General features: G+C 43.2%; 1 long non-coding RNA gene across 1 annotated transcript in view; it reads right to left on the minus strand.

Moving 5' to 3' along the window:
* Positions 1-17,473: 17,473 nt before the first annotated feature.
* Positions 17,474-24,080, minus strand: part of LOC138745496 (uncharacterized) — an 85,469-nt gene continuing 78,862 nt past the window's right edge. The window contains exon 3 of the long non-coding RNA XR_011346310.1: positions 17,474-17,551. This is a non-coding gene — a long non-coding RNA (uncharacterized lncRNA). The remainder of the gene's footprint in view (positions 17,552-24,080) is intronic.

Genomic DNA, 24,080 nt, shown 5'->3' on the forward strand with positions numbered 1-24,080 from the left:
TGAAACCTTGAAGGGTTTTGGCCCAGAATGTTGACTGTCTGTCGCCTTCCATCACGTGCCTGGCCTAGAGAGTTCTCCAGCATTTTGTGTGTTGCTCCGGCACATGAACAGGTCTTTTGGTCTCCAATGAATTGTGCTGAATATGATGCCTGATTAAACTAAATCTCTTCTGTCTACACATAATCCACATCCATCCATTTGTGTCTGTCTCAAAGTCTGTTTTATTTCTCTCTGTCTGCCGAGTGAATTCATTCAGACATTCAGTCAAATAATTTCTTCAATATCTCAGAAATGATTTATGTTGTTTTGAATGATAAGTTAATCGTTCAAGTGTCAGACACCAGAAGATGTCTGTGAAACTCGGAAGTCTGATGATCCTGTAATTGTGGAAAAAAAAGGCAGAAGAACTCAGCTGGTCTTGCAAGGTCCATTGGTGGTAATATATTACCAAAATGAATTATGAAAAAACAATTCTCACCATATCCAATTCTTATCACACTCTTATCATATCCAATCAGCACCTTCAGGTCTGTTGGTCTGGACTCCTCCCCCTCCAAATCTTGCCCCTCTCTCTCCCCTGACTTTAATCAGACACCTGCCGGTATTTTGCTTATACCTGGAAGGGCTCAGGTTCTAAACATCAGCTCTAGATCTTTATCTCCTATGGTCACAGCGAGAGCAGCTGAGTTCCTCCAACATTTGGGTGTCTGGATGTAATAGCACAAGTCAATAAAGAATGCATGGACAGATTGAATCAGGCATCGATGAAAAGAGGAGGGAGATCAAATCAGAGCTCTGTTAGAGTTCTGACAAATACCCTCAGTGGTTCCAGTGGAGATTTACAAGGATATTGGAATGGCATTTGAAATTTATTTCTGAGGAAATAAACAACTCTTGTCAAATATCCTTTTGTTTAGAATGGGTAAAGTAAGAAAGATTTATAATTGATGTAATCCATTATCTCTAGTCCCTTTTCTACTGACGCCTTGTCCAGGAATTAACTGGGAATTTTCTGAGACAGGGTCCAGTGGAAAATGCACGCTATCTGAATGCCGGCGTAAAATGACGTCATTTCATGCCAGGAATTAACCGTTCTATACCTACTCAGATCCCCGACATTTGTAGATGCTGATAAAACTAGTGGGAAAAAGGACAGCAGAAAGTCACCCGTTTCCAGTGGAAGGTAGAACACTCTGATCCCTGGGGATGAGTGGATTCAGTGGAAAAGCAACTAGTGTCCCAGTTAAAGGTGGCCCAGTGGAAACAGCACAAGGCCTCCTATCCCGGGACACTGCATGGCCAATTAACTGGGATGTCAGTGGGAAAGGTGGCATGTGTATGATAATTACAATGGATCTGTCTCAAAGTCAACAGAAAGCAGAGGAAAGATTTAAAATAATATGTTGTAGGATTGGAGGGAATTTGAGGAAAAAAGTGGGGTTTGGAGCTCAAAGCGTTGCAGGGGTAGAACAGTTTTAATAATTTACAGTCGGTCATAATGATAATAAATTGATTATACATGCAAGTCCAATTACGTATGCACCTAAATTATTTCCTGTTGCAGCCAAAGAGGCAATTTTGTAAAATAAACTCCAAGAGAAAACATTAAATTACCCCAGTATGAAAGAAATAAACATTAAAGATAATACTCATCTCAGTGCCAAAATCGATGCTAATTAGCTTGATTGAAAACTTTCTTTAAATCCTCTGACCTCCCTCTCTTTCCACTTGCTTCAGGCAAACTAGTTGCTTTTCACAAACCTGCAGCACCAATCTCTGAGATCCATCCTGATTTTCTCTGAACCCCTATCACTCACATATTCTTTGTTCTCCTCTGCAGGGGAACTTCGTAACTTCGGAAATTCTTTTTTAAAAAAAAACAAATTTGCCAGCATGTCCATTGATAATTTTGACTGACATTAAAGAAAAATGCAAATACAAACAGATGGTTTATTATTGTCTAACTGAATGGTGGTACAGATCCAGATACTCACTGCCGTCTCCTCTTCCATGACAATATGCTTCGTGTAATTTTTTTTTAAGCATTCCTGTCACTTTTGTGAAAACATTCTCAACCAAACCTGCCTCTGAAAGAAAATCCCATTATTCTATTATCCGGGAATATTTCTGGGAGAAAGATTGCTATAATTTGAAAAGAAATAAAACACAAACAAGACTTTTGACTAAATCAGCAATATTTGATCATGTCAGACAAAGCAGGTGATGTGATATTAACAAGACACCAATTAATCTGTCAGATGTGCCAATACATTATTGCAATGAACAACCTGCTCCTTTCAGTTCCTGTCAAAACTAAAATGTTAAACCCCAAAAATGATTTCTGATGCACAAGCCAACCTTCCCCGTCAAATGTGAGGACTGAAAGAGCATTTCATGCTGGGCTAATTAGCCAAGTAAGTCTGCCAGAGAGCTTGACCAAAATAGATACCATACACCTGAATGATTTTTAAATTTTATTTGTTTTTGCATACAGCATGGTAAACAGGCCATTTTGGCCCATGAGCCCAACCTGCCCAATTTACACCCAATTAACCTACAACCCCAGTACATTTCCAATGGTGGGAGGCCCCCGGGGAAAACCCATGGAGATACGGGGAGAACGTACAAACTCTTTACGGACAGCACAAGACTTGGGGATTCGAACCCTGGTTCCAATCATTGGGGCTGTACAGGCACTACACTAACCATTTTGCCCCAAGACCTCATGCCTCTTGTCAAGTTTTGACAAAGAGCTTTCTCTCTGGTTTGCTTTATGCATTCCAATCAGCCCTGCACTGAAACATGATCCAGTCCCCCTGATCTGCTAGAAAATCCTCTTGCTCAAGGTTTGAAAGACCACTTCCCCAATGCAGCTAATAATCTTACATGCAAATAACATGCTTTGAGTGGGGTGCTTGAGAAGTTGGGCTCAGATAGGTTGTGTGGTCCACCAAGTTAATGAATCCCAAGTAAGTGTGGAGTGATGCAATTTGGAAGGGCAAACTTGAAGGCGGATTATGTGGGTGCTGGTAGGATGCTAAAAACTGTGGAGGGATAGAGAAATATTGGGGTCCAGGTTCATAGATCCCTCACAGTTGCCATGCAAGATGATGGGGAGGTGTGCTGGCCTTTGTTAGTCAGGGGATTTGTTGCTCAAGAGCCCTGAGGAAACTTTGCAGCTAAATAAAAATCTGGTTGGATAACACTTTGAGCATTTCATTCAGTTCTGATCACCTCACTACTGGAAGGGATGTAGATGCTACAGGAGAAGCTGCAGAAGAGATTTATCAGGATGTTGTCTGCATTACAGAACATGTCACATGAAGCCTCTTTGGAGCGATGAAGGACGAGATGCGACTTCATAGAAATATACAAGTTTGAGGGGCTTAGATAGGGTAGCACCAGTACCTTTTTCCTGGTGCAGGAACAGCAACTACCAGAGGATATCTGTTTTGGTTTTTTTTTTAATTTTTTTTTATTTTTCACACTATACTGACCAAAATACATTCAGACATTTTTCTCTTGAATATATACAGTGTCATTTTCTCCCCTTTTTCCCGCCTCCCTTCCCTCCCTCCCTCTCCCCCCTTCCCATTTATTCAAAGTTCAATCTATAAGATACATTAAACCCATTAAACAATATCGTCACTTAATAAAAATAAAGAAGAAATTTTCGTCTTTTACTTTTATATACTGAGTCAGTTCATTTCGTTGTCTTCTCCTTCTGTCATTTTAGGTGGTGGAGGTCTGTGGTAGGATTTCTCTATTGTGTTCCCATATTTGTTCGAATATTGTGATGTTATTTCTTAAATTATATGTTATTTTTTCTAATGGAATACATTTATTTATTTCTATGTACCATTGTTGCATTCTCAGGTTGTCTTCTAATTTCCAGGTTGACATAATACATTTTTTTTGCTACAGCTAAGGCTATCATAACAAATCTTTTTTGTGCTCCATCCAAATCGAGTCCAAATTCTTTATTTCTTATATTACTTAGAAGGAAGATCTCTGGGTTTTTTGGCATATTGCTTTTTGTGATTTTATTTAATATCTGGTTTAGATCTTCCTAAAATTTTTTCACTTTCTCACAATCCCAAATTGCATGTACTGTTGTTCCCGTTTCCTTTTTACAGCAAAAACATCTGTCTGATACTGTTGGGTCCCATTTATTTAACTTTTGGGGTGTGATGTCTAGCCTGTGTAACCAATTATATTGTATCATGCGTAACCTCGTGTTTATTGTATTTCTCATAGTTCCGGAGCATAGCTTTTCCCATGTTTCATTCTTTATCTTTATGTTTAGATCTTGTTCCCATTTTTGTTTAGGTTTACAGCTTGTTTCCTCATTCTCCTTTTCTTGCAGTTTGATGTACATGTTTGTTATAAATCTTTTAATTATCATTGTGTCTGTAATCACATATTCAAAATTACTTCCTTCTGGTAACCTCAGACTGTTTCTCAATTTGTCCTTCAAGTAAGTTTTCAGTTGGTGGTATGCAAACATTGTATCGTGAGTTATATTATATTTATATAATATATATTATGTATGAAGTCTTCTGGACCTGAAATGTTAACTGCCTCTCCTTCCACAGATACTGCTTGATCTGCTGAGTGTTTCCAGCAGTTTCTCATTTTGTTTGCTTGCCTCACCTACATCATTTTTCATTGACACATTCAGCAATTTCCAAATTCAAGGCCAACTTCAGACTATTTTTGACATCTTCGAAAGAAGAGGCAATTCTTTATAAAGTTACTGACATCCAACAAATCCCTTTCACCCCCAAAGAAAAACAAATTCAAACAACACTACCTAGGGAGCACTCAAATAAGAAAATTCTGCAGTGCTTAGGGACAGGTGCAATGAGTCGCCAGATTAATCTTAAGATTGCCTCTCGAATTTCAACAATTCAATCTCAACAACGCAGGGAGAGGCAAATGAATTCTCAGGTATTCCAGTGCACGACAAGTCACTGAAGGAATGAATCCCACAGATCTGAAGCCTGGAGCCTTATCTTACAGCATGGGCTCAGATCTCTTGGCAATTTGTGCCATAAAGTTCGTAAAATTGAAGAAGATTCAGGCTGTATCCAGCCTGGATACAGGATTATTGTTTGAGACTCTTGAAACGGACCAAAGGCCGACAGTACAATCTACAACTCTTAGAATTATAACCATGCCTGTGAAGCTTGGAAATTTCAATACACCCACTTCAACGTGACTAAAAACATCATTATCAAGGTAATCAGTACCATGAGATAAAAGCAAAGTATTTTCATTTACGAAACATGGAGCATAAACATTTCCTTTGACACCATGAAAAACCCAACTTCCAGCGTCAACACACCACACAACGAGACAAGGCTCCAAACCCAATAATGTAACTTGGTCCCAAATCAGGAAATGTCGCAAGGCTTCCGAAAAGCTTCAGCAAAGTCAAGGCAACCTCAGCACTGCCATTCCCAGGATGGTGCACCAGCCACGACATTCAATCAGCTAAAAATGAAAACATCAAACATTGGAAATGCTCGACAGCAGCTGCGAACAGAGAAATTTCACGCGATGGACAAAAGTTGAAGTTTGAAAGCATGCCTGTCTTCGTCTGTGGAGAAGATGGAGACATCTCGGGAGCAAAGAGAATGTCTGTGACAGGGTGGAGACCAACACAGACTGATTATGAAAGGGATAGACAGAATGGATGTGGATAGACTATTTCCGTAAAGAGGAGGAAGGTTTAAAACAAGAGGACATGAGTTAAGAATTAAGGGGCAGAGGTTTAGAGGTAACATGAGGGGGAACTTCTTTACTCAGAGAGTGGTAGCTGTGTGGAATGATCTTCCGGGAGAAATAGTGGCGGCGGAGTCAATTGTATTATTTAAGAAAAGGTTGGACAGGTCTATGGATGAGAGGAAGATGGAGGGTTATGGGCATTGTGCAGGGAGGTGGGATTAGAAAGGGGTGTTTGGTTCGGTGCGGACTAGAAGGGCCTAATGGCCTGTTTCCGTGCTGTAATTGTTATGTTATGTTATGTTAAATGACATGTGTGGAAGTGGTGCTGACAGGTAGAATGAAGGTTTGTAAATTGGCAGCTAATCTCCCTGAAGGAGATTTGGACAGAAAGTAAGAAATGTAAAAAAAACAAAAGTGGGAGAGACAGACCACTACTCGAAATGTCAGAAATTCACCACACATTCAGCAGCAAGTGGAGGGAAAAATAAAACAACCTTTTATCAAAGGTTAATGACCACAGATCATTGAACACTACAGTACAGAATACAGGCCATTCAGCGCTTCTAGTCTGTGTCAAAAACATCATACCACTCGTCCCACTGGCCTGCATCCATCCCATAACCCTCCAAACCTCTCCCATCCATGTATCTATCCAGTTTATTTTTAAAGCTTGAGAGTGAGTCCACATTAATCACAACAGATGGCAAATTGTTCCTCACTCTCACCACACCATGAGTGATAAGGTTCCCCCTAAACCTTTCCCCTTTCACCCCAAGTCTATGTCCTCTTGTATTTATCTCTCCTATTGGCCAGTTCGCAAACAAACTGAAAAGCGCAGCTGGTTGAAATTGTGGAATTCAATCTCAAGTCCCCAGGGCTGTGCCAAGCTTCAATAAGCTCAACTTCACTCTGGACAGCTGCTTGGCACCTTAGCACCAGCTTTAATCTTCACACCAGGAGAAAATTGGCTGCCGTTTCCCCCATCTTCAGGAGACTCTTTCGACAGCAACTCTCAACCTGCAGTCTTCAGCCCTCCAAAAGTCAATTGCCACTTAAAACTGCCCTGACTTGCGGAGTCAAAATCTTCAAATAAAATGTTGGCTTCTTCACACTGACACCAACTGTTGAGAAGACAGCCATGCCCATCTCCAGATTCAGTTCCGTATAATGGAAGAGGTTGATGTGGTTTTGGGATTGCTGTTTCTATTGGGATGAAGGCGATCACAGTGGCCATTCTTTAGAGCAACATATCACAAAATGAAGAGAAAACAAATTGACCTAATTTGTTGTTACATCAACTGAGATGGAGATCGGACTTATTTACAGATACAACTCCCTTTCCAGTGCAAGTGAATGCATGGCAGGAGAGAGAAACCAGGATGCAATGAAGTCAACAATGTCAAACAACCAACATTTCCAATGATTCAGACATCCATGCAATATTAGCTCAGTTTTCCCCTTTCCATATATGTGACCTGACCTGCTGGGCATTTCCAGCATTCTCTTCTGACCCATATTGTCTCACGTTTTGCCTCTCCCATTTCCAAGCTGCATCTTTTCCTTTAGTGGCTGGCACTGGGAGTGATCGCTACCCGGAGAATATTAGTCTCCATGCTCGCTGATGGTCCTCGCTTCGGCTGAAAACACACTCGTTTCCCAGGTCTCAGGAAGAACCACTGACCTGAAACAGTGATAGTTTCTCTTTCCACGATGCATCTGTAAATCCTGCTGAGTGTTGCCAGCATTTTCTGGTGTGGAGCAAATACCAAAAGGCTCTGGCAACTTTGTCCTCCTTTATCGCCACTTGTTTGCTCCTGCAGCCCACTGATCAAGAAAAACTACAGTAGATCCCTGCTTCCAATTACCCCATGTGCCTTCATTGCCCCTCTCTCCTTTGGCATTCGGCAGCCAGTTTATTACCTCAGAAACAGCCGCTGAATTCATGCAAAATGGGAAGAGGAGCAACACGAGTTAAATTTGTAAATTTAGACGTACATACAGCATGGTAACAGGCCCTTTTGGCCCATGAGCCCGCGCCACCCAATTGGCCTGCAACCCCTGGTAAATCTTTGAATGAGGGGAGGAAACCCACACAAACACGAGGCGAATGCACAAACTCGTTACTGACAATGCGGGATTCAAACCCCGGCCCGATCGCTACGCTAACCATGCTGGCCCAATTGTGAGACGGATTATGCTGCGGTGTCAATAAGAGGTAGCTGCATTTGCCTCACTCCGAGACAAATAGGGAAAAATCGCTGTACATTTGGGAATGACGTACAAGAAGCTGCTTCCAGACCCAAAGCTTCTTAATACTTGCCAGAATAGCTCCTTCAATGGGAAAAGCAAGATGCTCTTTACAGATGCACATTAACTGCTCATAGTTTCTCAATAGCAATTTCATTAGAGAATAAGCTTTCTGGAGATTTGCTTCAGTGATTGATCTTGGAATGCAGACTGAGACCAAAATGATGCGAGAAAGAATATTCTGTCTGGCCTGCTCCAATGAACAGGGATTTACAGCCAAATCAACTGCTGGACTCGAAGCCAGAAAGAATCAACCAGTGAATCTCCTGGTATATGGTGTCATACATGTATCACTGGTGTCATCCGGCAGAATGGATTCAATATACTGGGAGCTTCACTGACCAGGTGTGGGACAGGAGCTGGGTAAGGGTGCTGAGGGCAGGTGGGTGGGGACTGAGAGAGTGGGTGGCAGGGATAGGTAGGTGACTGGAAGTTCAAGTTTATCATCATCTGATTCTACATATACAGTGTCTCTTCAAATTATGGCGCACACAGTAAGAGATGTGAACAGCAAGGGAGAGAGGGAGATGGGTGGGGAGAAGGTTTGTGCTGGTAGCAAGGAGGAATGAGTGCTGTGGAGGGAAGGGGTTGGTGGGAGAGCAGAATGGGGAAGTGAGTGTGAAAGAGTGGTGGATTGAAGGATTGTTGGGTGACATGGTTTTAGATGAGATGCTGGTTGACGATCAAGGTAAGATGGGTTATGGAGGAGGTCCAACAGGGAATAAGGGGAAGATTGTTTGGTGAGCAAGATACCTTAGACCTGCTCCAAACTCCGACTTCAATTCTCAATCCCGATCTCAAAGGAAACAGTTCGCAGGGCCAAGAGCTGGTGTCACTTTGTGTCTATGAGGGTACCTCGTCCACAGGGACGCTCCCACCACCCCCCCATCCCCCCCCCAACATCAGTATCTTAGAACAAAGGTGACTCATGCATGGACAGGTTACACTGTTAGTGTAAGGAGTTGTGCACTCACCAGTGCACTGACTGGCTTGACCTACAACACTGAATCCATTTTACAAGAAGGAGGGCAACACCCACACCCCATCCCCTCCAAACAACAGTGGGCCGCACATTACACAGAGTACTCTGTAACCAGCTGACGCAATGGAGGAAGCTCTTGATGCCATTCAAGACCACATGTTTTTGCAGAAACTGCAATTGTGAATATTCATCTCTCATTTTATGTTTATTATTTTTGTTTTCTATGCCAATTTAATTTTTACTTATTGCGTATTTTATGTCCCTATAGAGCTGCAGCAGAATTTAAGTACTTTTACATAATAGTACATGTGTGTTTGACAATAAACGCTCATGATTTCAAAAGCAATATCTACCATCCATTTTTTAAAGGGTACCTCATCTGTTTGCAATTTCCCATTTAATGTCATTTGCAGATGGGCATCATTGGATGTCCTGACCCAAAACTTTCAAAGAAACCACATATACTTCAGTTTTTTTTTACATTTTTAGACATCATCATTCAGGTTCCTTGTCGTTCGGCATGGGGCATCGTGTCTCTCCAACCGTCACGATCTCAGACCCTCCAAATTGTTATTGCCTCCCCCGTTCTCCTTCTGTGAAGGCTCTTTCTTTGAGCTGAGACTGTAGTCAATATTGAGTTCATGATTATACGAGGCAAATTTACTGAAGTGGTTTCCCGTCACCTTCTTCAATTGCAGTGTCGATAGTGGATGGGTAACCCTGGCCATTAATCCGCAGATTCATCTGCCCAGTGATATGAGTTTTACAATCAAAAATTCCAATTTGTTGAATCTGCTTGTAAAAACCATCCACCATCTGCAATCCACGGCTTTACATGATCCTGATGGGGACGCTAAATAGGTACTACACCTTGCCCAAGGGTGACCTGTAGGCTATCGGATGGAAGGAGTGCCTTACACCTCCTTTTGCTGAGGAATTGCACAGACATACCGCACAGTAACAGGCTCTCTCGGTCCATAAGCCTATGCAGCCAAATTACACCCAGTTGACCTACAAAACTCAGTATATTTCGAACATTGGGAGGTAACGTGAAGCCCGGGGAAACCCACACAGATACGGGAGAATGTAAAAACTCCTTACAGACAGCATGGGATTCGAACCCCAGTCCCGATTGCCGGTGCTATAAGAACATTGTGCTACACCACCCAGGCCACCCATTTTTGCCTCTTCCATCTGATTGAAGAATCGAAAGTTGATGGGGACAAAATGAATGCACAAATAGCATCTTCAGTGAGGCCAGATCAGACCTTGGCAAGTGAAAGTGCTCACGTTACCAGGAGCGCAGCCCAGATACGCAGCTTTTCTAAGCACAATAGGAAGGGGGAGCGCACCCTGGCTTCATGCAAGCTAAACACAGTCTACTCGAGGAACTCAGCAGGCCAAGCAGTATCAGTGCAAGATAAAGAATGATCAACATTTTGGGTCGAATCATTAATAAGACTGGGGATGTGGAGAACTGAAGACTTTGTTTACTTCTCTGGCCTAACCTCTCGACACACTAGCTTCTGTTCTCTACTTCCCCAGTGTTGATTAAGGGCTTAGGTTCAAAATGTTGACCACGCCTCTTCTCCCATGGATGCTACGTGACCCATTGAGTTCCTCCAGCAGATTGTGCTCAGCTTCAGATTCCAGGATCTGCAGCCTCATGTGGTTTATTTAAACTTGTCCATTCAAGTTTCTGCGAAGGCCCGTTCTCTTGTGGGAGTGGGGGGGGCGGAATGGGAATTGAAAAGGGAAGATCCAAGTGACCATAACAGAGTTTATTTCCGTAGGGGTAACATTACCAGGACAAGCTGCAATTTCTGTCTTAATTTCCAAGGTCAGATGAAGTTATGGTCGCAAATCGACAAGATTTGTATAATCAGTGAAATTAGAGAATCCGGATATTGAGAGTGGGGAGATTAAAAACATTGCAGCAAGTAATATTTGGCTTTTAGTTTTAAATTTCCACTCTTTTGGTACAAAATGAGGCCCGAATACGATGCAATAGACTTCAATCAACAGAAAATTTATCCTTCATTTACCTTGGTTTCATTCTCAAGTCATGGCACATTGCAAAATACACTGAAACGATCAATACAATCATTTTTCAACCTTGTCAAGAAACTCTAGTGAAGCAAAGCTAGTCTCTGACAAACAAAAGGTATCTTGAGTTACTGTTGGATTGTCCTGACATAAATACAAACATGACTTCAAAATGTATAAAATTGTAGCAGTGCTAATGGTGGCACTACATCTCCCAGGAGTAATCGAACCAGTGCGTAATGATGTCAGCGTGGGTCAAGCGTGTGATTCGGGCTTTTAAAAGGTGGCACGGGTGATGAAGGGTAAATCCATTTGATTCACTCTAAAAATGCCTTGCGTGGTCATTTCGTCGTGTCCATTGCAATTCCTGTGGCCACAACTGGTGACCCCAACATATCCAAAAACATATTTTTGGACAAACGTGGACTCTGCAGCCGTTGCCATGAAGCTGCCACCTTTCTGGACAGCTGAGCCTGAACTGTGGTTCCAACAGGCTGAAGCACAATTTCACCTTCGGAAAGTCAAGTTGGACACCACTTGTTATTACCATCTTGTCAGTGCCCTGGACCAGGCCGTCACTAAGAGGGTCAGCAACTTCCTACGGGATCCATCACATGCCAGCAAGTATGAAGCTTTAAAAGCACTTTTTATTACGTGTATATGGTAAAGGGGAGCCAAACTACTCCATTTCAATGGGTTGGGAGATCGTAGGAAAATTGACCCCGATACCACCATCATCATACAGAGAACACTCTTCTTTTCTGCCTGAAGACCTCAAAAACTGTGAATATGTCTTCATTCCAAGGGGAACACTTGATCAACCTTTACAGACGGCCTATGCAGGACCTCCAAACGAGGTCAACCATCTAAAAGACAAACAAACCTTTCTGCCGGTTCTGGCATGGGGGTGGGGGGGGGGGGCCTGTGTAGCAGCACTATGGCGGCACCCAACTCCCAGAGGGCATTGAACCAGCCATGTGATGTCAGTGTCCGATGATGTCAGGGTGGATAGAAATACAAACATGTGATGACTTCAAAATGTTTAAACTTGTCTATACACCACCACATACAACAGCATGATAAATTGCCATCCTATTATAATTCTTTGACTCAATCCAACATCTGACGAGAGACCTGAAAGAACCCAAAGGGAGACCTGATGGAAGTTTATAAAATTATGAGCACATAGACAAGTCAGAAGCTTCTTTACAGGGTAAAATTGTCAAATAGAAGAGGGCATGTGTTTAAGATGAGAGGGGGAAACTTGAAAGGGTATGTGTTGGCCAAGTTTCTTTTTACACACAGTGAGTGGTAGACACCTAGAATTCCATTGATTCACCACACAGAGAAGATAATCCTCCTAAATCTCCTCTCCTTAATCTTGTGGCTAAATTCCCAAGTTCTTCTCTCACCTGTCAATAGAATAAAAAAAAGCTCCCCACTTCCACCTATAAATTTAGACATAGCACAGTAAAAGGCCATTGCAGCCCATGTAGCCTCATTACATCCAATTAACTTACACCCCGGAATGTTTCAAATGGTGGGAGGAAACTGGAGCCCTCAGAGGAATCCCTCACAGGCATTGGAGAGAACATATGAACGCCTTACAGTGAGCATGGGATTCGAATCCCAGTCCCTGGGCACTTGACGGTGTAAAGGCGTTGCGCTAACCACTAAGCCAACTGTGCTACCCTAATCTTATCGATTCCTTCCACAAATTTCTATGCCTCTGTGAGATACCTGCCTCGTCCTTCTAAACTCCAATGGGCATTGCCCCAGCCAACTCGATCTCTCCTCATCAGGCAGCTTTATTGGAGAACTTTAATGACACAATTGATTGGATGATTTTGGATCACGTTGCAGGATTTGAGGAAGACCCTTTACTGTTCCAAGCCAATGCTCAGCTCCCACAGAACCAGCCCTGCTGAAGAGTGGGATATTTTGGAGAGCGTCTCTCCCTGCCGTGTCTGTGGCTCTTTCTTCAGTTCATTTGCAGGAGCCAGGTGTCAAAGGCAAGGCCAGCATTTTGTCACCTACTGATTTCCCTGGTGAAGATACTGCTGAACAACCGTGTAGAATTTCAGCAGTCCAATTTGGGAAAGGACTCAGCTGCAGAAAGTGCCAGGATTTAGACCAGGCGGCAATGAAAGAATGATAGCATGCTCCGAAGTCAGGAGAGTGCTGCTGGCCCTCCTTTTGAGTGTCGGAGGGCATGGGACTGGGAGGTGCTGGCAAACCATCCCTATGGCTGAGTCTATGACTGTCGGACAGTACCCCGATCAGCTGTGTAGGCCGCAGCCAGCACCCCCAATCCCCGCTAAGCGAGTTTATGACTGTCAGACAGTGCCCCATCCAGTTACTCTAACGCCCTCCTCTAACACTCATTCAGGCTCCGACCCTGGATCCAAAATGGCAACACTGCAGAGTGGACCTCGTCAAATGGAAATATTTAATTCATTTAAACATGTAAAATTGGCGATCTTTAGCCTTTGAAGCTATCCCCTCAATGCAGGCCTAGTGTTGCAACATGCAGTATTTCTCTGTTCCCTAATTACTTTGGATATTGTATGCCGTCAGCCTCACCAGTAGCAAGTCCCCAGTGAACCATTCCATCCATCATGTGGGGCACTTTAACCACTTGATGGTTAATCAACGAGCATTGATGGATGCACAATGTTTGCCTCCCAAAGTCAGTGACCTGCAGTTTTCAACATAGCTGCACAGTGTAATGGATCATCATTTGTCCAGCAAATGTCCCAGTTGTCACAAAGCAAGCTTATCGACCACACTTGCAATAAACCAACTGCAGTAGATGTGTGGAAGCATTTAAAGGGATTGACTCCACATGGTACTCCTTGAGGCTCTAGTAATGGATGTCAAATGTGGTTTGATTACAATTTTCAAAAGACATTTAGATAGTTAAATTAAAAATTTAGACATACCCTGCCGAGCCCGCTCCACCCAATCATACTTAATTGACCGACATCCCCCGGTATGTTTAGAAGGTGGGAGGAAACCAGAGCCCCCAAGGAACCCACGCAGACATGGGGAGAATGTACAAACTCCTTACAGACAGGGCAGGATTCGAACCCCGGTCCCAATCGCTGGCGCTGTTACAGTGTTGCGCTAACCTCTATGCAAACCGTGCCCCCCACCATATGGACAAGAGCGATTCAGAAGGATACAAGTCAAATGCAGGCATTTGGAACAAGCCCAGAGTGCCACCTTGTACGTCACAAGTTAGGTCTGATCCGTACTCTCACCAACAGGCCTTGCTCACTATGAGTTAGGTTCATGTTTGCAAATACGGTATATGCGGTTGATTAGGATGACTTGTGTATAGGACGACCCTGGAAATTCCACCTAAAATGTTGGTTTTGAGTGATACCCTTTCAAAAAGATGTCCGTCCCCACCCCATCACCCTCCCCCCAAATCTGGCACTTACCACTGACCAGTGGAAACTGTCAAAAGCAAATCATAATATTTTAATAACAAATTATCATTTAAAAGTTTAAATTTTATTCAGATATTTTAAAGTAAAACCACTGATGGCTCCTGTAACAGGCCATTTAAAGCCTGCTCAGAACTAACAGCAGTCGGACCGGGCAGATGGACCCCGCAGAGGAGCGCAGAGACTTAGCAAATAACTAGTGGGGAAAGTACGAGATCACGTCAGAGGTGTTGTGACTTTGTCAAGGTAAAACACTTGGACCGTTTGTATAGGGGATGACCCTGATTTTAAGGTGCAAATTTTAAGGTTTGGATCATCGTATACAACAGCATATATGGTATGTGGCTCGATGCAGGCAGAGCGGCCATGGGTCTAACGAGAATATCTGATGCAGGACCCACAATGAGCTCTGTGCCATTAATTGATGAATGAGTGCCTGTTCCAAGTGATTACCTGCTGTATCAGTACCACCATTAAGTCATAACCTTGATCAACAGATTTATATCTTTGGCTCTGGGATCATGAGTTAAATCAATACTGCAGAATGTATCATAACTTTTGGTTAGATTCTCCCTTTAAATCATCCACCATGGCATCACTATCCTCTGGGTAACATGTAGGAAGCTAACATATTTACCATTTCAACCTGTGATGCTAATCTATTGACACATTTGACGGTTGTGTACAGCATCAGCCACAAATACTGCAAAACATTGTCACACTCCAACACAGTTGTCGGCAGAATCACAAACGACAATGAGGAAGTGTACAGGAGGGTGATAGATCAGCTCGTTGAATGGTGTAACGACGTCAACCTTGCACTCAACATCAGCAAAACCAAGAAGATGATTGTGGACTTCAGAAGGAAGTCAGGGGAACAAGACCCAGTCCTTATCAAGGGCTCAGGAGTGGAGAGGGGAAAGAACTTCAGATTCCTGGGCGTTAACATCTCTGAGGATCTGTCCTGGAGCCTCCATGTTGATGCCTTCACAAAGAAGGCTTGCCAGCGGCTATACTTTGTGAGGTGTCTGAGGTAATTTGGTACATCACTGAAGACTCTCAAAAACTTCTACAGGTGTACCGTGGAAAACATTCTGGCTGGTTGCATCACTGCCTGGTATGGCAGGACAAGAATAAACTCCAGAGGATTGTTAACTCGGCCTACGACATCACAGGCGACAGACGTCACTCCATCGAGGACATCTACATGAGGCGGTGTCTTACAAAAGCAGCCTCAATCTTCAAAGACCCCCAGCACCCAGGCCATGTCCTCTTCACTCTGCTACCATCGGGAAAAAGGTACAGGAGCCTAAAGTCGAGCACTCAGTGGCACAAGGACGGCTTCTTCCCCACTGCCATCAGATTCCTGCATAATCAATGAACCAAAGACACGGCCTTACTTTTCGTGCACTGTTATTTTTATTTTTTTTATAGTGATGTTGTAAGACGGTTATAATATGAATGTCTGCTCTATGATGCTGCCACAAAATCTGAATTTTATGACTTGTTCATGACAATAATTCTTGATTCTGATCTTTATGTACTGTGTATTGAGTGCTTTTCTGTATGTACCATGGTCTGGAGAGGGTTGTATATGTGTATAATCAGATTAACGAACAACATCATCTATGGTTGGATTTTTCTCTCTAGTTTCTTCAGCGGGATTCAAGCCCAGGCCCATCGAATGGAATGTAGACCAGTTAACAGCGCCAAGCTCCAAACAGCTGAAGCCAAGTACCTCTACTCTAATGACATAGACTTAAATCTATTCAATTGAATCTATTCAGTTCTAATCTCTCTTGGTCTGCAATTGAACCAGCCCTTGACCACACAACTTCAAAATCAGTGAGAGGAGCAGTGCAGAGGAATATCTCAGTTAACGCAAACAATGAGCTGTGGCAGTCTCCGCAAAAGCTCCCAACCTGAAACGTGGACTGACCGTTTCTACTCATGCACGTTTGGCATAGCGGTGAGCGCAATGCCTTTACAGCACCAGCAATCAGGATTGGAACGGGGTTCAAATCCTGTGCCATCCGTAAGGAGTTTCTACGTTCTCCCCGTGTCTGAGTGGGTTTTCTCCAGGGGCTCTGGTTTCCTCCCACCATTCCAAAAACGTACCGGGGTGCAGGATAATGGGGTGCAAATATGGTGGCACTGGTTCATGGGCCGAAATGGCCTGTTGTCGTGTTGCGTGTCTGTCTATATTTTGAAAAAAAAAACAATGCTTCCTGACCTGCTGAGATCTTCCAGCAGCTCCATTTTCTTTGCTCAAGATTCCTGCATCTGGTGTTTTTACGTACAACCCATTTTGTGGATGTTCTAGCCACAAAGGTCAGGACCTTTGGCAGCGATCCCTACTCCAATTTGGGGTGCGGAGAGAGGAGGTGAGGGGAGAGGGGTTGTCCCTCGTTCCATCCATCCAACTGGCAGAGTCGATGGAATGTGCAAAGGGACAGGCACAAGAGTGGCGCCTGAAGGAGACCACGTTGTCACATCGCAGGGGAGAGAGAGCCGACGTCGAACAATGAGCTGATGCCGCTTTCGGCCAAGGTTACCAGCTATTTGGTCCTACTTGTTCTCTGAGATTGATGATCATGTTCCTCTCCACAAAAATGTGATGTCACAACCCATATCAGCATAAAAGATGCCCTTTGAGAGTCCAAACCCTACAACCAGCATTGTCAAAAAGAAAACTGTGTAATCAATGAAACAATTCAGCTGATGTGATCTGAAAATTAAGAATCAATCACACTGGGATAAACACACCAATACAGATCCTCCTTTCTTTTTATAACTTTTTAATATATGATTTGATGCTCATTGCCAACATAAAGAAGCATGAAAGGATCATCATCTAAGGTGCTTATAACATTTGGACATGTTGAATGCTCGTGATATCAACAAGTTTTGAGTCCAGAGATATCAGTGAAGGAAGAACTACAGGGCCCATACTCACTGTTGTTGCAGTAACCCTGTCGGAATTTTGACGGTGGACAATCTTGACTGAAGACTGACCGTGCACTGGACGAGTCACCTGCAAAGAAGCAGAGGAAATCAGCGACAAGGCAATGTTTCACAATGTAAGCTGGAGCGAATGAGATGGCAATTTCCAGTGCACAGTTGGTGCTCGCCTGGCCATTCCACATGGACAAGAACATCTGCAGAGGCTGCAGTCCAACCTGGCGCACAAACATGCTGGAAAAACTCAGCAGGACACCCAGCATCCCCACAGTTAAAGGCTGTCAACTGCCTTTACCTTTCTTTGGACACCACATGATCTGCTGAGCTTTTCTAGTACTTCTGAAAACTGCTGATGTTCATTGTGCATCTGTTATGTCTTAAGATGTTTTTGAAAAGGTGGTTGGTGGAGGGGGGTGGGGGAAGGTGCATGGACATTAAAAAAATCAACCATTGAACACCAATGTTAGAGCTTCCTAAATCCAAACAGGCAGAATTTGACTGATTTACCATAACTTGTCGATCCTCCAATTAAATTGGCACAACTGGTTTGCCCATAAAATGTGCACCTTTTGTTTTAAATACAAGCATCCATGCAGTTCAGGCACCTCAATAACATGTTTCACCTCAAGGTTTACCACTCTGGTGGTTGAGAGCATTAACTCCACGCATGGACACCATGAGCAAAATGAAGGGTGATTGCCAAGTTGTGTTCAATGACAGCACTATGACAGCACCACTGTGTATTTCAAGGTAAACCCCTGCCCATGCTTTCCTTCCAATTTCAATCATCTATTCATGATTCCAAGTGCCACCATCTTTATCATGTTTGGGTTTTAATTTCTGAACTGAAGATTGTTGTTTTGCACTCCAAAGTACCCACATCAAATCTCACTTCACTCCATCAGAGTTGAGAGTTTGACAGCATGGAAACTGGCCTTTTGGCCCAACTTATCCAATGGTCACCAAATTGTCTAGTGGAGATAGTTCCAGTTGCCTCTGTTTGGCCCATGTCCCCATTAAACTTTCCTATCCACGTACCTAACTAGTTGTTTGCAGTTGCATAGGAACCTCCTCTGGCAACTTGTTCCACATCCCTACCACCCTCTGTGTGGAATAGCACAGAACAGGACAGTATAGGAATGAACCGAACCCTCATCTCTGCATTGAACATGAATCTCATATGATATGAATTCTCCAGCATGCACACGATCCCCCTTTCTCCTGCATATTCGCATGTCCACAAGAAGCCTCTTACATGTAAGATCTGCCTCCCTCTCTAATCCTGGAATCCCTTTCCAAGCACCTTCCTATCACTGTATGAAAATTAATTGTCATGTACATCTTCCTTAAACTCCACCAAACCCCTCCCCGCTATAGGGTTTCATTTTACCCTGAAAAAATATTCTATCTACTCTGCCTCTCAATTTTAGACAAAAAAATCAAGTTGGTCCAACCACTCCCCATTGCTCATAAGACAGAAAAACAGAAATAGGCTATTCACCCCATCATATCTACCTGCCATTCAATCTTGAGGTGATCCATTTTACCACTCAGCCCCACTGTCTCCTCATAAGCTTTGATACCCTGGCCAATCAAGAACCTATCAATCTCTGCCTTAAATACACCCAATGACCTGGCCTCCACTACCATCTGTGACAACAACTTCCATAGATTCACCACCCTCTGGCTGAAGATATTCCTGCACATCTCTGTTCTACGCGGACACCCTTCAATCCTTGCAGTGCCCTCTTGTCCTTGACTCCCCCCATCATGGAGAACAACCTTTCAACATCTACTCTGTCCAATCCAGACAATATCTTGCTAAATCTCTTTAATATCCTTTCTAATACCTCCATGCCATTCCTGTAATGGGGCAACCAGACCGAGTGTGGCCAGACCAAAGTTGGCTGCAACATGACTTCCATGACTTCAATGCCCAGATCATTGAAACCAAGCATGCCAAATATCTTCTTTATTACCCTATCTACTTGTAAGTATCTAAAGACCTGACCCAAGATCCTTCTGCACATGTACTTTTAAGAATCCTATCATTAACTGTAAATGTTCCTCTTACATTTGACATCCTAAACATGCAGCACCTTATGCTTGACTAGATTAAACTCAATCTGCCAATTCTCTGCCCATGTCCTTGAATTAACTTTTTCAATATTTTTATTAACATTGAAATTTCACATAAAATATAGAGTACATACTGATACATGTTAAAAGTCAAAAAAATACATAAAACAAAATATATCATTTAATCCAAAGTTCCCCACATTTTAATCAAACAGATTATATTGTATTCATATTATATTTTATTATATAAAAGGAAAATCTAAACCCACGACCAAGAAAGAAGCTGTTTGGCCAAAAAAAAAGAAAAGAAAGATAGAAATCTCATCAGAGTGACAAATGACCTCATTAGTCAACACTTCTACCTTATATCTGGATCCTGAAGAATAGAAGCGAAGTGCAGCAGATGCCGGGAATGGGGAATTATCTGAGTCTCGCCCATTTCTGCCACATCCCCCCGCCCCCCCCCAGAAAGCATCCCCCATCCCTTCCCCTCCTCATTCATCATCTGCCAACATCTGGGTATCCTTGCAGTTTCAGCTCTAGCTGTCAGAGGCAGCTCGGACACCAGGAGCACGCAATTGAGTCAGTGGGACATTCTTGCAGATGCACTTCATCAAAATGATCATTCTCAACGATACACAGCGATCATTTTGAATGTGGCTGTATCCCAACTCAAAGTCGATGGCAATTGCCTTGTTTTAGCTGCTTAATAAAGACCAGGTAGTTTAGGTGCTGAGTAACATCAATCTACAAAGGAATAACAGGAGAAACTGAAGCTACTCATCAGTTAAGTATTAAAATATTCAAAACCTCGGAAATCCAAACAAGTTAGTTCCCCATGGCAATTAATAAACTATGATAAATTACAACACATCAACAAATGCTAATCACCAGGCAAAATTAACTCATTTCATAATGGCTTTAAGCTTCTTCTATGGTTGCATGATACCGTTTGGTTGACTGTGACTGAATTCTGTAAAGTTAGCCACTGATTTGTTTTGTCCTCAGCATCTTCCACTCATTTGAAGTTCAACTTGCAACATTTATTGGCTGCCATGGTGAAAACCAGTGACTGCGGAGGAGAAAGTGGCAAACTGTGCAATAAATGTGACTCGCGAGAGACGGGAATCCTTTTAGCCCTCTCTTAACAGGAGATCGGTTTCTGGGAATGGTGACTGACACTTGATTAAGAAGAAGGCAGACAATTTGACTGCCTGAAGGTGCCGTTTAAGTCATTCCTTTATTGCAATAGTGGCCACATCTGAAGCATTTCGGTGACCGCAAAGTGCTCAAGAAAGCACTTTAAATGCAAGTGATTCTTTGTGATCTGCATTTCAAGCGGATTCCAGCAAGATTCATTCCTCATTGAATTATGAGAAATAATAAAACTATTAGCATTTCAAAATAAAACGTCATCTCCTGAGAGTAACAGAATGCGAACAAGCAGCACTTTTTAACTACACACGGACAGAGGGAAAACATTATTCAGTGATTAACCAGATGGGTGCAAAGCTAAAACCTCCAAGCATCATTTTAATCAGAAATGTGGTTCAACAATGGCCAAAGGCTAAAATGAGGAAGAGGAACTGCAGGAATACCTGACTGCCAGCAGCGACATGTTTAAGAAACTCACTGAAACCCACCAGAACAGCAGGTTCTCCAAATCAAGCCACTTGCCCACTGCTGGCTCATCACTCGATCCAGCCGCAAACCTGGGACATTTCGAGGGGAGCTCCCGATACATTTCACGCTCAGCCTTTATGCTGGGGTCGGCTGGCACACAAACAATGATCCCCACAGATGTTATTGTGCGCCTCACCATATGTTAATAGATGTGTGGATCTTCAGCTGTTTTCTCAATAAACTTTTGGTTAAATCATTATGATCCATTTAGTGACTTCAAAGAGCAGCTCCAGAAGCCTTTGACCAAGACAGGCTGTTCATTGTTGTCAGTGGCTGGGTCTCAGGGTCTAACAGTTGAAGGGCCCTGCACTGTGTAGCCGTATGGCTTCAGGTTACACCTCAACACAGAGAGGGCGGAGACCACAAAGTTCCTTGGAGTGCATGTGAAGGTTGATCTATCCTGAACCCACAGCACCTCCTTATTGGTCAGGAAGGCTCAACAATGCCTACACTTCCTAAGGAAGTTGAAGATGGCAAGGCTACCGGCCCCCATCTTGACGAGGTTTGCAGGAACACAAATGAGAGCATCCTGTTTGGCTGCATCATTGTATGAAGGAAGGGGTGGAGAGCTGAAGGAAAGGAGACAGAGGGACAGGGAAGAGGAGAAGAACAAGGAGTGGTCAAGCAGAAACCAGAGACATTAATGCCATCATTTGAAGACAAATTATTAAGCATTGCTCCTCCAATTTACAGGTGGCCTTGGTTTGGCAGTGCAAGAGGCCATGGACAGACATGCATGGGAGTGGGGCGCAGAATTGAAATAGTTTGCTACTGGGATACACCTGTCACTGATGCAGACAGAGTAAGGCTATCTCCCAGTCTCTCTGATGTAGAGAAGGCCACAATGGGAGCACCACATGCAGTAGATGACTCCCATGGATTCACAAGTGAAGAGTTGTTTCAGTTGGAAGGACAGTTTGGGGCCCACAATCTGTCATAACTGCTGCAAAGAATTTCTCACCACAGAGCAATCCGTCCATTAACAATCTCCACTGAACAAGCCAGCAAAAAGCAGCAGGTTTGCCGATTATGTACAATGTGCACTGGCTGTCACAGTATCTGCAGTGTTTCAGAGCTAGTGACAGGGATGTCACCACTTCTTCCTTTTATAATGCTGCCAAGGGTCTATCTCTGAATATATTCCCAGAATACAAACCCACAGTAATCATATGATAAAGTTAAAGTCTGCAGATGCTGGGGTCAAGTGCAATTAACATGTATTGATGGGGGGAGGAGAGGAGAGGAGGGAAGAAGGGTCAGGGGGAGGAGTGCAGGCTACCTCCCTCCTCCCTTCCCCTTTTATTCCAGCACTTACTTGTTTTTGCTCACATTGGATGAAGGACCCAGGGCCCAAAATGTTGGTTACCCTTCACTTCTTTGAATGCTGCGCGCAACCTGCTGAGTTTCTCCAGCAGTTGTTGTGAGTTTTTGTTATTCGATACCAAACTTCAACCTTAATCTTGCAGACCATCATTGAACATTTAAAATATCTCAGCTCCAACATTGGATCTCAAGGAAGAATCAAAGACTTTCCATCCTCACAGACAACAATCCACCTGTAGACTACACTGAATTACTGACGAATTCAGTAGGGGCGGTCCTGCGATCAAACTGCTCAGATTCACTGACTGCAGTGAAAGCGTTGGCTTTTCAATGGGAGGTTGAGGCTATCGTTGAAATTGGCCAGTGTCACACAAAACGCCCACCAACTACTTCCCTTCATGTTCCAACGATTTGAGGCATAACAGTTAAGGTAACAGTTAGTGCCAGCAATTGGGGCCAGAGTTGGAATCTCACACTGTCTGTAAGGAGTTTGTACAGTCTCCCCATGTCTGCACGAGTTTTCCCTAGGGGGGCTCTGGTTTCCTCCCACCTTTCAAAACATACCATATTAATCTCCTTTGATTAATCTCTGCGGCAGGAGGGTCTGAGCAGAGACCTCACATCTCCACAACATAAAACATTTGGGGTCTACAAGTCACCAAATTTATCTACAGAACCTAACTTTGAGCATGCCAAATAAACCCAGGTGTTAACAATGACAAAGCCTTTTCCCACCCATCCCAATCCCAAATCCTTGCACTTTACAAAACGTTTACTCACTGTAATCCAATTCCAACTCAACACAGGGCACTGTCTCATCGAGACCTCCTGTCTTCTGTACAATTAACCACGGCAGGCTCCAATCCCCAAGGCACACTGAAACTATTGATTACTTACAGTGTGAGCTGCTGCCTTGACACATCTTGTCCACAAACCCCAAATAAATCATCAAGAAGTCGTGGCTCAGGGAAATGTACTTTGAACTTGGTGTGTAAAAAAAATTCAAGCCATGGACAGATTTTGCCCCTATTATGTTTGGAAGAGAAATCAGGCTTTGGATGATTACAAGTGAAAGATCAGTGAAGAAGAAAACGCAATTCCCTTTCCCTGTCTCAGAGCAGAATGAACTCCCCAAATCTTTCCTGCATCTTGTGTTGTTTTTATTTTATTGCTTAACTTCTGCATTGAAGTCAAGGACAACTCTCTGCGATAAATGTTAAATCCACTAATAATTAGCCACCATCTTCAAATACCACCACAGTGATGAAAATTTAATTCTGCATTATTTGCCTTTGGCTCTTTCACAATATCGAGTTGACCAGCTGATTACATCGTTTACTTAATTATGCTGTCAAGTTCTCAGGCTTAAAAATGACCAGGCAGACATTTTATTGCGCTACAAATCTGCTCTCCTTGCACGGTGCTGGACACCATAACAATAATTTAACCCAGCAGCAAATAGACACAGAGGTGAAGGGGCACGAGAGGTCAGAGGGCCATCTAGAACAGATAGAGGA

The sequence above is a fragment of the Narcine bancroftii genome, chromosome 11 (assembly GCF_036971445.1).
Source record: "Narcine bancroftii isolate sNarBan1 chromosome 11, sNarBan1.hap1, whole genome shotgun sequence".
NCBI classification, from domain to species: Eukaryota; Metazoa; Chordata; class Chondrichthyes; order Torpediniformes; family Narcinidae; genus Narcine; species Narcine bancroftii.